This window comes from Arachis ipaensis, chromosome B01, assembly GCF_000816755.2.
Source record: "Arachis ipaensis cultivar K30076 chromosome B01, Araip1.1, whole genome shotgun sequence".
NCBI lineage: Eukaryota > Viridiplantae > Streptophyta > Magnoliopsida > Fabales > Fabaceae > Arachis > Arachis ipaensis.
This window is the reverse complement of record NC_029785.2, coordinates 31,465,605-31,480,239: the sequence shown is the minus strand read 5'-3', so window position 1 is coordinate 31,480,239 and position 14,635 is coordinate 31,465,605. Positions and strand designations below refer to the sequence as shown.

The following is a 14,635-nucleotide window of genomic DNA, read 5'->3' as shown; positions in this document are numbered from 1 at the left end:
TAGGTTCATGATCATGTGGAGTCACAAAATAAATATAGAAATTGAAAACAGAATCAAAAACAGCAGAAGAAAAATTACACCCTGGAGGAAGACCTTACTGGTGTTTAAACGCCAATAAGAAGCATGTTTTGGGCGTTCAACACCAGAACAGAGCATGGTTCTGGCACTGAACGCCAAAAATGGGCAGCATCTGGGCGTTTGAACGCCAGAAATGCACCCTGGAGGAGAGCTGGCGCTGAACGCTCAGAACAAGCATGGTTCTGGCGTTCAACGCCAAAAATAGGCTACAAATGGGCGTTCAACGCCCAGAACAAGCACCAACCTAGCGCTGAACACCCAGAGTTGTGTGCAAGGGCATTTTACATGCCTAATTTGGTGCAAGGTTGTAAATCCTTGAACACCTCAGGATCTGTGGACCCCACAGGATCACCACAGGATCTGTGGACCCCACAGGATCCCCACCTACCTCCACTCACTTCGGCCAAGACGAAGGTGATCCCTGAGGTCCCTTTCAAACTCAAAAGAAATGAGTATCCGAAGATCCGACATGAAATTCAAAGAAGAGGTTGGGAAGTTCTAACAAACCCCATCCAACAAGTCAGCATCCTAATGGTTCAAGAGTTCTATGCTAATGCATGGATCACTAGGAACCATGATCAAAGTAAGAACCCGAACCCAAAGAATTATCTCACCATGGTTCGGGGGAAATACTTAGAATTTAGTTCGGAAAATGTGAGGTTGGCGTTCAACTTGCCAAACATGGAAGAGAACGCACGCCCCTACACAAGGAGAGTCAACTTTGATCAAAGGTTGGACCAAGTCCTCATGGACATATGTGTAGAAGGAGCTCAATGGAAGATTGACTCAAAAGGCAAACCGGTTCAACTAAGAAGACTGGACCTGAAGCCTGCAGCTAGAGGATGGTTGGAGTTCATTCAATGCTCAATCATTCCCACTAGCAACCAGTCTGAAGTTACTATAGACCGGGCCATCATGATCCATAGCATCATGATTGGAGAAGAGGTGGAAGTTCATGAGATTATACCTCAAGAACTCTACAAGGTGGCTGACAAGTCCTCCACTATGGCAAGGTTAGCCTTTCCTCACCTCATTTGCCACCTATGCAATTCGGCTGGGATCGACATAGAGGGAGATATCCTCACTAAAGAGGACAAGCCCATCACTAAGAAAAAGATGGAGCAAGCAAGAGAGCCCATTCATGGAGCTCAAGAGGCGCATGAATCTCATCACCATGAGATCCCGGAGATGCCTCAAATGCATCTTCCTCCACAAAACTATTGGGAGCAAATCAACACCTCCCCTTGAACAGAGCATATGTCTTTTGAAGTTGTTGTTTAAGAATGTTAAATATGTTGGCTCTTGAAAGAATGATGACTAGGAAACATGTTATTTGATAATCTGAAAAATCATAAAAATGATTCTTGAAGCAAGAAAAAGCAGCAAAGAACAAAGCTTGCAGAAAAAAAAATAGGCGAAAAAAAATATATATAGAAAGAAAAAGAAAAAGCAAGCAGAAAGAGCCAAAAGCTCTTAAAACCAAGAGGCAAGAGCAAAAAGCCAATAACCCTTAAAACCAAAAGGCAAGGGCAAATAAAAAGGAACTTCATACCAACAATCTCCGTGGGATTTGACCCTTACTCACGTAAGGTATTACTTGGACGACCCAGTGCACTTGCTGGTTAGTTATGCGAAGTTGTGAAGATATGTAATAATTCACAACCTGAGTAACAATTTCGCATACCATGCCCTAAAACCATTTCTTGGAAAAGAAATCATCACCATAACCAAGTAGTCCTAGCATAAAAAGAAGTGATGAAATATATAAAAGTTCTAACTAACATGTAACCTATCATGCAATGCAACATCTAGCTAACTTTGGTGTTGAAAAAGAAATTGTTACCCACGGAGATCGGTCGGATGACCTCCCCACACTTGAAGATTGCACCATCCTCGGTGCATGCAAAGAAGAGCAAGGTGGATGGGTTGTTACAATTGATGAGCTCCTTCAAAAGGTTTTGCGGATGACTTGTTTGGTGCCCCATTTCAAAGCTTTTCCTTCTCCTCCTTTCTTGGTGACCAACCTAAAGGGAGAGAAAAAGAAAGAAAATTAAGCCTATGACAAAGATATCAAAGTAAATAGAACATAGGCGGGGCTAGTGCCACATAAGGGTAAGGTTCTCACTACATGTTAGCTACGCAAAGGGCATATCAATTAATACTTGATGCAAGAGTAAAATCAAAGCATGAAGAGCATATTGAGCATCAAGTTCACATAAGAAAAAGTGGGTTATGAAAGACAAAATGAGGTCAAATCAATGCACAAAGACACAAGAGTCATACAAGATGAAGCATTGATTTAGAAGTTTCATCACCCAACAATATCAAACAAGTCAAGAAGCACCAAAATAATGCAAGAAATTCTCAACAATTGACTAGAAAAATTCAACACCATTATTAAAATAAGAAACTTAAAAAAAAGAAAATTACAATAAGCTATAAAAACAAAATTAAAATGCAATGAATGAAAGTAAGCAATTGCAATAAAAGAAAATAGAAGAAAAGAAAATTTTTTTTCTTTTTAGTATTTTATTTATTTATTTATTTAGTTATTAAAATTTATTTATTTATTTATTATTTTTTTAATTATTTTTTTAATTTTATTTTATTTAAAAATTTTTTTTTTCAAGAGAGGAAGAAGAAAGGTAGAAAGAAAGAAAAAGAAAAGGAGAAAGAAGAAGAAAGGAGAAAGGAGAAAAACAGGGTGCAAATCCGCGCATAAGCGCCATGCGTGCTTACGCGCGCCTTGCGCAGTTGGGATCATGGGCGCGTATGCGGCATGTGCGCGGGCGCGCGCGTTGCGGATTATGCCATCGGCGCGCATGCGTACAGTGCGCATACGCGCACATTAGGTTGTGCCAGGAGCTTAATGTTTGCATAGAATTAGCACAACTCTCTGGAAAATGTACCAGGAGCCATGCAGTGCAATCCGCGCGTACGCGTCATGCGTGCTTAAGCGCGGATTGCTTGTTTTTTTTTTTAGAAGCATAAACACAGAATTTAACACTCTCCTAACCTATAAACATCCTAAAGCAACCAAAATTCAAATTTAACAAAAATCTTTAAGTTCTTGAAGAATTTTCAAAAACAAAATAAACACAACTTGCACTTCAAGTAACCTACTTTAACAACAATCTAAACTAATGAAAACACACTAAAACAACCTATCAATCAAAACAAAATGTAGAAGAGTATGGAAAAGAATAAAACTACCTATAGTGGTAACTCAAATCACTTATTAAGTATATATACAAGAGAATGGAAAGAGTTTACCATGGTGGGGTGTCTCCCACCTAGCACTTTTAGTTTAAGTCCTTAAGTTGGACATTTGGGAAGCTCTTGTCATGGTGGCTTATACTCGTACTCATCCTTGAATCTCCAAGGATCATTGTGCCTCAAATGGTTGATAGAAATTCCAACCGTCTTCACCAAGTTTGGGTGGAGTTCCACCCAAGATATGAGCTCCCTTAGTTGGTCTTCATGCTTCGATCCGGGATCCCATATCTTATTTTCGCACCCGTCTTCAAGTTGATTTCCATGAATTCTCCGTTCGGGCGGTTGACAAGTAGAACAAGTAGAATTCTCTTGAGCATACCAAGTCCTCTTCCTATACCCATGTAAAGTAGCATTCATCCAATCATAGTCCCTATACTTTGAGGTTTTGACTTGATGAGCCTAATTCCAAACTTCCAACCACTACACAACTTTTTCCTACTCTTAACTCCACAAAGAGCTCTAAGTTGACCATCATTTTCAATCAAACCATATTCAAGCGAGAAAGCAAAGCTTAGGGATAAAAATTTTACCCACTTGAATGTTGTATTGGATGGTGACTTGGGGAGGGAGATCTCCTCGACAACGGCGCCATTTTGATTATTAGACTTTTGTGTAGTCTAGAATTCACAAATGAATCCTCGTTGTAAGTATAGTTTCTAAATCAACAATAGTCCTTTCATACAAAAATTTGTCTGTCACTAGTACAAACCCCTAAAATCTATAAACCGAAGTATTTAACCTCGGATCGTTCTCCCTAGGAATTGTAATAAAGTGTCCTTGTTATTGGTTATGAAGTATCTTTGGGGGTTTTTAAATTAGGAGACAAGTAATGTAAAATGCAATGAAAATAAACTAACAACTATGAAAAGCTCTTGGCAAGGTTATGGGAATTGGAAGTCCTATCCTCATTATCCTCCTCAATTGTGATGAGAATTGTCCATTGCTACCACTTAGTTAACCTCTTAACCATGGAGGAAAGTCAAGTGGATGAATCAATTTGATTCCACAAGTCCTAGCCAACTCCCAAGGGAAAGACTAGCTTTAGTGGTATCCAAATCAATTAGCAACTTCTAATTATCAATCGACAAAGGAATTAGATAACTCAAGCGTCACTAATTACTCTATCATAGCCAAGAGGAACAAAACCTACACTAAAATCTAACCAAGCATTTCATCAAACACTTGGAAGGCACTAAAGAAAAGCATAGTAAATGGATAACAACAATAAAATCTAACAACAATTATTGTAAGAAATTAATAACAACAATCAAAAGGAACACAATTATTATGAATTACCTCTAATTGAATTGAAAGAGAAGAGAAGGAACAAAAGTAGATCTACAACAAAGTATAAAAGCAACATAAAAGAAATTACAACAAAAGAATAGAAGAAGATGATTGCAACAACAAAGAATTAAGAAGCAAAAGTAGAGGGAAGCATGAATGAAAACCTAGATCTAAGAACTAATCCTAATCCTAATTCCTAATCCTAGAGAGAAGTGAGAGCTTCTCTCTCTAAAAACTAACTTTCTCTCTAAAACTAACCTAAAATCAACTAATGTGTTAAAAGTATCTAAAAGTATATTGATTTTCCTTCAATCCTTGGCTTAAATAGCATCAGAAATGAGTTGGATTGGGCCCACAAGGCTTCTAAAATCGCTGGTCACGGGTTGCATTAAGTGAAGCATGTGCCACCATCGGCGCATCCGTGCACCGTGCGCGTGCGCGCCCCTATGCGCGAATGCAACTATGGAAAATCTTATATCATTTCGAAGCCCCGGATGTTAGCTTTCCAATACAGCTAGAACCACATTATTTGGACCTCTGTAGCTCAAGTTATGGTCGTTTAAGTGCGAAGAGGTTGGGTTGACAGCTTTTGCGATTCCTTCATTTCTTCATGAGTTCTCCATTTTTACATGCTTTTCCTTCATTCCCTTGATCCAATATTTGCCTCCTAAATCTGAAATCACTTAACAAACATATCAAGACATCTAATGGAATCAAAGGTAAATCAAGATTAAACAATTAAGGACCTAAAAAGTATGTTTTCACTCTTAAGCACAATTAAAGGAGAATTTACAAAACCATGCTATTTTATTGGATAAATGGGAGAAAGGTTGACAACACCCTCTAAATTCAACACAAGATAAACCCTAAATATGGGGTTTATTAGGGAGTCAAAAATTTTGGCTTCTGTTCTCTCCCTCGGCACTTTTTACTTTTCATAACTCTAGGATTTCTCTGAAGAACTTGAGCAACTAATTCTCCTTGGTTAAGGTTAGGAGCTTTGTTAATTCCGTGGATTAATACACTAGCTCTTTCTACTTTTGATTTATGCATTGATATCTTCTTAATAAAGAGTTTTCGTTCTTCATCAAAAAGGGGTTGAATGTGTTGGAAAAAAATTCTTCTCTAACTTGAATTTTTTTAACTTTTTGAAAAATTTGATTAACTGAATTAAGTTTGAAAACCAATTCTCATGATTCTTATGTTTTGAAACTAGACTTGATAAGTGATATCGAATCAACAAGTGGAGATTCTTATGAACTGTGTCGCCTATAAATCAGTGAACGTGCTTAACTCTTTTCTTAAGCAATTGACTAAGGAATTAGCAATTAATTAGGTTAAAGAGAAATTAAATTACCAAAGAGATTAAAATTTAATTACTAATGATTTGTCATGGATGTATCTTTGCATAATCAAGGTGGAAAGTAAAAATTATTGATCTAGACGTCTCAACATCTCTAAATCCTTAACTCTTTTAATTATATTACCTTTTAATACTCACTGTTTGCTTTTGTTACATTGTTGTTTATGTTCAAGCTTTTCAAAAACCTAATTTTGATTATCTAACTAGATTAATTAATTAACTATTGCTTGCTTAATCAGTTAATCCTCATGGGATCGACACTCACTCACCGTGAGTTTATTATTTGGTACGATCCAGTGCACTTGTCGATAGTATTGTGGTGTAAAATCTGCAACAGAATGAAAAATCAAGAGTACACTGGCTAAAATGGGGAGACCAGAACAACAAGTTTTTCCATTCAAAAACCCAGTCCTAGAATAGAAGAAATAAAATCTAGAAACTCGAAGATGAGGCAGGAAATCGGTGCACTACTTCGGAAGAGATCGGAGACCGAGCCCAAAGATACTTTGAAGGTTTGTTTACTTCAAGAAACCCGAAAGATCCCTCACAGAGCCTAACAGATCTTAGAAGAAAGATTTCTGCAAAAATTAATAGAGGACTAACAAGGCCAACTACCAAAGAAGAAATCAAATGGGTAGTCTATTCTATTAACCCAGAGGCAGCCCCATGTGACAATGGGTTCACATCCAAATTTTTCCAATTTTATTGGAGTACCATCAAGCAGGATGTATGTAAAGCTGTTAGAAGCTTTTTTAGAGGAGGGCTCATGCTTAGGGGGTTCAATCACACTCAAAATTTTCTCATTCCAAGCATACAAAATGCAACTGTAATGAGTCAAATTTGGACGGTTAGTCTTAGCACTGTGTTCTACAAAATCATCTGTAAGGTACTTGTTTATAGACTGCAACCTCTTATGAATAAAATTATTAGTGACACCTAAAGTGCTTTTATCCGAAGGAGACTCATTAGTGACAATATCTTAGTGGCTCATGAATGTATGCATTTTTTGAAGAATAAGGAGTATGGTAATCCTTATATGGCACTTAAAATTGACATGAATAAGGCCTATGATAGGGTTGAATGGAGTTTTCTTTGGTTTATGATGGAGAAATTAGGTTTCTATGATAAGCGGATTGGGTGGATTAAAGAGTGTGTGTCTACAATCTCTTATTTTGTTGTTGTGGAAGGAATTCCTACTATCTTCTTTAGGCCAAGCAGAGGGCTCCGTCAAGGGGATTCCCTTTATTCCTATCTTTTTTTTTATTTGTGCAGAAAAACTATCCTTTCTGCTCCACAACGGATAACAGAATAACCCATTGCAGGGACTTTGGTTGAATAGTAGATGCCCCTCCATTAACCACCTATTATTAGCAAAAAATTCTATATTATTTCGAAGAGCTAATAGGCAATTATGTGACAAGATCTTAAGTATCCTACAGTAGTATAACGAGCTGAGCAGCCAGCTCATTAATTTATACAAGTCGTTGATAAACCATTATTTTATGGTTTATCTTGTGCTAATTTGAGTGGTTTTTATCAATTCTTTGCTCACTTATTTATATAAATTGCATGGTTTTACAATTCCTTCCTAATTCTGTGATATAATTGAAAACATGTTTCCTAGGCCTTTAAACTGTCAATTTTAATTATTCTTTATTACCATTTGATGCCGTGATCTGTGTGTTGAGTGCTTTCAGGCTTTATAGGGCAGGAATGGCATAGAGGATGGAAAGGAAATATGCAAAAGTGGAAGAAATACGAAAAATGAAGTATTTGAGAAACTGGCAGCGACGCGCACGCATGGGCGACGCGTACGCGTGCCTAGCGCAGAAGACAAGCGACGCGTATGCGTGACCAGGAATTTCACCAAATGACGCGCATGCGTGACTGACGCGTACGCGTGACATGCGCTACCTGCAGAAATCGCAGAAAACGCTGGGGGCGATTTCTGGGCTCCTTTTGGCCCAGTTCCAAGCCCGAAAAACACAGAATAAGAGCTGCAGAATGGGGGAAACACAGGGAAAAACGGATACAACATACATTCACACAATTTTAGGTTTTAGATGTAGTTTTCTAGAGAGAGAGGTTCTCTCCTCTCTCTAGGTTTTAGGATTTCTCTTAGTTTTAGGTTTATTTCTTTTCAATCCCAGGTTCAATGTTCCTATAATTTAGTTTCTCTTCTACTTTTATTTATTCTAGCATTCTAGTTTATTTAGTTTCCCAATTTGGTTTATGAACTCCATGTTAGATTTGATTTCTTTATTTAATGCAATTTGAGGTATTTTATAATTATGATTGCTTTCTTCTATTTGTGTCATTGATGCTTACAATTGGTTGTTTAGATTTAATATTCCTTGCTAGTTTTCTATGTTTTTATATTATGCCTTCCAAGTGTTTGATAAAATGCTTGGGAGGGTTTTAAGTTAGACTTTTCTCCTCTTAGCTTTGGTTGAGTAATTAGAAACTCTTGAGTTATCAAACTCCTTTGTTGATTGATAATTGAAAGTTGCTAATTGACTTTAATTCCACTAACTCTAGTCTTTCCTTGGGAGTTGACTAGGACTTGAGGATTCATATTGATTTATCCATTTGACTTACCTTCATAGTTAGAGGTTAACCAAGTGGGAGCAATGAACAATTCTCATCACAATTGATAAGGATAACTAGGATAGGACGTCTGATTCTCATACCTTGCCAAGAGTTTTCTTAATTATCAATTTACTTTCTTGCAATTTACTTTTCTTGTTCCTTATTCCAAAAATCCAAAAATATATTTTTCCATAATCAATAATAAATCATACCCCTCTGCAATTCCTTGAGAGACGACCCGAGGTTTAAATACTTCGGTTTATTTTTATTGGGTTTGCTTTAGTGACAAACAAATTTTTGCACGGAAGGATTCTTTGTTGGTTTAGAAACTATAGTAGAAACGAGAATTTATTATGAATTCTTTACTAACGAAAATTCATTCGTCAGTCGTCCATTTTTTTTAGCAAGAATACACCTCAAACAACTCGGACAAAACTAGCTACATTGATTGGGGTTCCAAATATTGGTGCGCAAGATCGTTATTTGGGCTTTCCATTAGTTATCAACAGAACCAAAAGAGAAACCTTCTCATTTGTTAAAGATACAGTAGGAAAGAAGGTGCAGCACTAGAAAAGAACGATGCTTTCGACAAGCGGAAGAGAGGTTTTGATAAAAGCGATTGGCACATATCAATTTACTCGCTTAGCTGTTTTAAGCTAACAGATACTCTTTTAGATGAAATTCATAAAATGATGATGTAGTTTTGGTGGGGACAAAAACAGAATGAGAGAAAAATACACTGGATAAGTTGCGACTCAATCAGTAGAGACAAAAATTCAGGAGGTTTGGGTTTTAAAGATCTCAAATCTTTCAACCTATCGATGCTAGCCAAACAAGGATAGAGATTTCTAACAAGAACACATTCAGTAGTATATAAAATCTACAAAAATAAATATTTTTGGCATACCTTGTTCTTGGAAGCAAAGCCTGGATTTAGACCTTCTTGGGCTTGGCAGAGTCTCTTGGAAGGTAGAAAGGTCCTGGAGAAAGGCGTTAGATTCATTGTCATTACCCATGACTCCACCAGAATAAGAGAGGACCCATGATTTGGAGACCAAACCCCTTTAAGATGCTTTGGGTCTGGCAGTTGATAACAAATACTGGCAAATAGACACGGAGCTATTACTGAAAAAATTTAATGCAAAAATTATAGCATAAATCAGCAAAATCTCAATTGAACAAGGAGGGAAATCAATTTTTGGGTGAATGACAAAACAGGGCAATTCTTAGTGAATTCAGGGTACTTGATTGTATACAAGTTCTATCATCCGCCAATAGAGAGTTCAAACCCTTAATTTCAGATGAAAGACTTATGGCAACAAATCTGGAATGTACAGTGTCAGCTAGAAATCCGAAACTTCATATGGAGATTAGTCTATGAGGGTATAGCAATGCTGGAGAAGATGCATAACAGAATCCCCAACATTAATCCCCTTTGCCTAAGATGCTTGACAGAGCTAGAAACCGCATTGCACGCAGTGGTTTTCTGCCTGAACTCCATAGCGGTTGGAACAGGTCTCAATTTGTCAGTGACATTTTAAGAGCCACAAACCTTCAAGCAAGACAATGGTGGAATTAAATGGTAGAGAAACTCAAATTTCAAGCGAACTTCAAGAAGAAAAAGGGCGAAATTGCTTACCTCCTTTGGGAACTATGGCTGGCACGGAACTCCTTCATCTTTGAACATAACCAACGAGAACCTGAAAAAGTTTTATCTCGACAACAATATAAGTAAATCAGTACAGAGCTCACTGCATACAAAGACAACTGAACTTTTAAGTTTCTTTTTTAATTTCTTTAGCTTTTTCTTCATTTTCTTTAAGTTTGTCATCTCAGGTTTGGGAATATCAAATATTAAATTATACTGATATTGTATCTGTCACTTTTTATGCAATAAATTATAAATTTATTTAAAAAAAAAAAAACAGAACCAAAAAATTCTACTAACTCTGATTATTTCTTGAAAGTCAACTATGATTGTCAATATAATCTATTCGCTGTACAACTGTACAAATGCTCACTCCATTCAGCAAAATAGAACAAATCACAACTCAAATTAAAGTTCAACCATCCAACATGAACAATAGAATCGCTCATAAATTGTGGCATTCAAAAAGTTAGACCTTTTTCTCTGAATGTTTTATATGAGTAACAGCAATATATATAATAATTAGAGGACATATAATAACTAACCCATTTTCTTCCAAAGAGAATCTACTGGGAAATAGTAACTGGAAAGAAACAATTTACTTTTTAAAGAAACAACTTGCTTTTTAATTAGTGGAGCACTGAGAACGTGATATATAGTAATTTAATTTACTTGGTTGTTTATTAAGTATAATTAAATATGCTTAAAGTGACATGATAAAAACCTTTATATGGTTGGATCTGACATATCCTAGAGAAAATTCTCATTAAGTGGCTGATGATCTAAGAACATAAAGTATCTATCATATATTAATTGTTCGTGATGGTCGTGTCCAAATGTAATCATGAGCTATGGCCTAATAAGGGTAGCCCCCGCCTATTTGGAATTTCCAAGGGGAAATAGTAATGCTACCAAGCGATTAACATAATAATAAACATTAAATTGTACGAGGATTCTTTTTCAAACATTTATTTATTATTAAAAAAGTATTGGTATCAATTAGCAACCAATTGTAATCAATTAGAGTAAAATAAGTCCTAATAATTTTTTTTTTAAAAAGGAGTCAATCTAGTTTTATTCTAATTTTATTGACAATAGATAATAAAAAAATTAACCATAAAAATTCTAATCATTCTTTTCCTATTCACATGAAAAATTTTAATATCTTTTCTCATATTCCTGCCAACCTCCGTTGCAATTCATAGTGCTTTCGGCTACTACGGCTCTCCACTAGCAACGCGCACCACCTCTGACCACCGTGGCTCCTTCCTCGTGTCACGCAGCCCAGTCGAACGCTGCAGCTTCCTCCATCGTAATGTGTAGCGCCTTCGACCATTACGGCTCCCTCTTTCATGTTGCGGAGCCCAATCGACCATCGCGGCTCCCTTCCCGCGTCGCGCAGCCCCTCTAATACCGCTTCTTCCTCCGTCGCGACGTGCAAAGTCCTCCTTTTTTCGCTCTATAGCTTCTTCTTCTGCGGCTGATTCTTTTGTTTGGATTTTTTTTCTTATAAGTTTCGAATATATTTTTTCTTTTTCTTTTTGGATATATTTTTCATATCTTTTCAATTTTTTTCTATGTTTTGGATGTTTTTTGTTTTTGGATTTTGGATGAGTTTTTTAATAGTTTTAGATGTTTATTACTTAATTTTCAGATGTTCTTTTTCAATTTTTTTGAAAGTTTCTTTCATTAAGTTTTGAAATTTTTAAAATAATTTTGAATATCTTGTTTTTGTAAGGTTTTGAATTTTTTTATGTTTTGGATGTTTTTTTTATTAGAATTTTTTATATATTTTAAAAATTTTTAAAATGAATATTTAGAATTTATAAAATAATTTTCAATAAATTTGGATGTTTGTTATTATTTGGTTTTATATTTTCTTTTTCGATTTTGGATATTTTTCATTAAGAGTTCGATGTTTCTCATGATAATTTTTGAATTTTAAAAAGTTTTTGGATATCTCTTTTTTTGCTATGTCTTATTACGTTTCAGATTTTTTTTATTTTGTTTGGTCGTTTTTTATGATTCTTTTTACTGATTTTGGAATTTTTTTTCCCTACGTTTTAAATATTTCTTTTTCTTACGTTTTAGATATTTATTTGTTTTGGATTTTGGATTATTTTTTTAATAGTTTTATATTTTTTTTAGTTTTCAGATGTTCTTTTTCCAATGTTTTTTGGATGTCTCGTTTTGTTAGGTTTTGAAATGATTTTAGAGATCTCTTTTTCGTTAGGTTTTGGATGCTTCTTTTTGTTATGTTTCGGTTTTTTTATTAGAAATTTGTTAAATAATTTTTAAAATAAATTTAGAATTTTATAAATAAATTTTGACGATAATTTGAATTCATGTTCTCTCTAAAAATAATTGCTAGTTAGCTGCATTTTTTGTTGGTTCCCTAGCGGGATTGTTTATTATTATCTACTATATATATTAAAACAGAAATCATATATCCTTAATTTATTCAAGTGTTAAAAATATAATTATTTATGTTCCTCTTTTCGTTAGTTTAACCTTAAAAAAAATTAGTTCACGATATATTAGCATGATATCAGAGTTTTGAAAAAAAAGACATGCAAAAGTTCAAGAAAACGAAAAACAGACTTTTATTTGAGGAGGCGTGTTGGAGATATAATCATTCATGTGCCTCTTTTTATCAGCTTAAACTTTTGAAAAAAAAAATGATATTATGACATAGTATCAAAATTTCTATGATCGATAGGTTTAGAGTTCGATCTTTGTTAACTCCAAAAAGAAAAAAATTCAGCTTAAGATAAATATAAGGAGATAAGGAAGACCTAATCAAATTTCACACAAACTCAAAAAAAGATTCTTGTATGAGAAGCGTGTTCGAGATATAACCATTCATACCTTCTTCTATTAGCTTAAACTTTTGTAAAAAAATATTTTTATGATAACATGTTCTCCTTTTATTTTATTTAGAGAAAGTCTAGGGGCCAGCACTTTTATTAAAATTTAGCCAGCACGTACTTAATCAGTAAAAGAAAAGTGAGTAATTCTACACCATTAAAAACACCAATGACGACTAATTAATAACTACAAATCACAAAACTTACTGACCATCTAGCACTCCATTTTTATATATTTGCACATTAAAATATTGTTATTAGAATCATACTAATCAGCCAATTTGACTAAAAAATTGATAAACTAGTGATTTAACTAGCTTGGTTGGAACTATGGACTGAACCTACAACTGAACGAATTAACAGTGCTCCTGTTAAAAATTGACCAGTTCGTACTTTAAATTGCTGTGAACCACACAAGTCCGCCATGCTCCAACGCCCCTGTTGAACCTCTGAAGGAGCACTCTGCAAGTCTGCGTGAGTCCACCATGTAGCAACACCCCTGCTGGACCTCCGCAGGAACACTCTATAGGTCCACCCATGCTCCAACATAATTAATCTTCAAAATAAAGATGCCACGAATCGAACTTGGGATATAAATATTGGAGCGCCCATATTCATCCAGTGTGTTAACATATATGCTTCTTGTTCTTGAGTGAGTACCTGAACTTGAGTTCGCCTAATGAGGGCTTTGTCTGAGCTACGATCTCAGGCTAGCCAAGCTTTTCGCCCCAGAGTATCCTGCGTCGTCAGCGATGTGAGAAAGAGGGAGGGAGTGTACCTGCAAAAGGCACTCCGATACTTAAGTCAGTATAATGAGTTTTTCTTTTTTCATGTTCTTGGAAGATGCAATGTCTTACCTTTTATAGCCGAACTTAGCTGTTACATTTTTCGATCATTATTCTCATTGAATGGCATTATATTTGAATTCAGGGCCGATTTATAACGTTCGAAATGATTCTGTAACGTCTCGGCCGAGTTATAGCACATAAAGCCGATTTTGTAACGTCTCGGCCGAGTTATAGCACATAAAGCCAATTTATAATTATTGTAACGGCCGTAGCATAGCCCCCAAGCTTGACCTGTTATCTTTTTTATAAAGCAGGTTGAGCTTATTGAAAGTTGTGCTATCACTCGGCTGGTATAAAGGATGTGGAGCCCCCAAGCTTAAATGCTGTTATCGAAAATTGATTACAGGTTAAGTGTAAATAAATTAAAGTGTAGGGGTTTAATTAATGACGTTGCTTTGAACAACGTGCAATTAACCTTTGCACTTACTGATGACATTAGAGGCGTTTTGCCTTTATTGGATCTGACGGTTGTGGTTTGAGTTTGGAACTGAAGCAGTTTTTGTATGTTGGATTTAATGTTGAGTGGATTGATTTCTATCAATCTTCTCTCTATCTAAACATGTTGGAAATAACAAAGATGAGTAAAAGATGTACATGGTGTATATTTTGCTTGTTTTTGCTTTTCTGCTTCTCTGTTCTGGTGAGGAAAATGGAGAATGAAAAGTTAAAAAAACAACAA

The 14,635-nt window shown here is 35.6% G+C and overlaps 1 long non-coding RNA gene across 3 annotated transcripts; it reads right to left on the bottom strand.

The window, feature by feature from the left end:
- On the bottom strand, window positions 9,314-10,868 carry LOC107617553. Of its 3 annotated transcripts, none has more exons than XR_002359976.1 (3): window positions 10,787-10,868; window positions 10,233-10,293; window positions 9,314-10,145 (listed from the first exon to the last, which is right to left on the bottom strand). It is a non-coding gene; the product is annotated as an uncharacterized LOC107617553 (long non-coding RNA). The 3 variants fall into 3 exon arrangements; XR_002359975.1 differs by lacking the exon at window positions 10,787-10,868 and adding an exon at window positions 10,542-10,729; XR_001614977.2 differs by lacking the exon at window positions 10,787-10,868 and having other exon boundaries at window positions 10,233-10,486.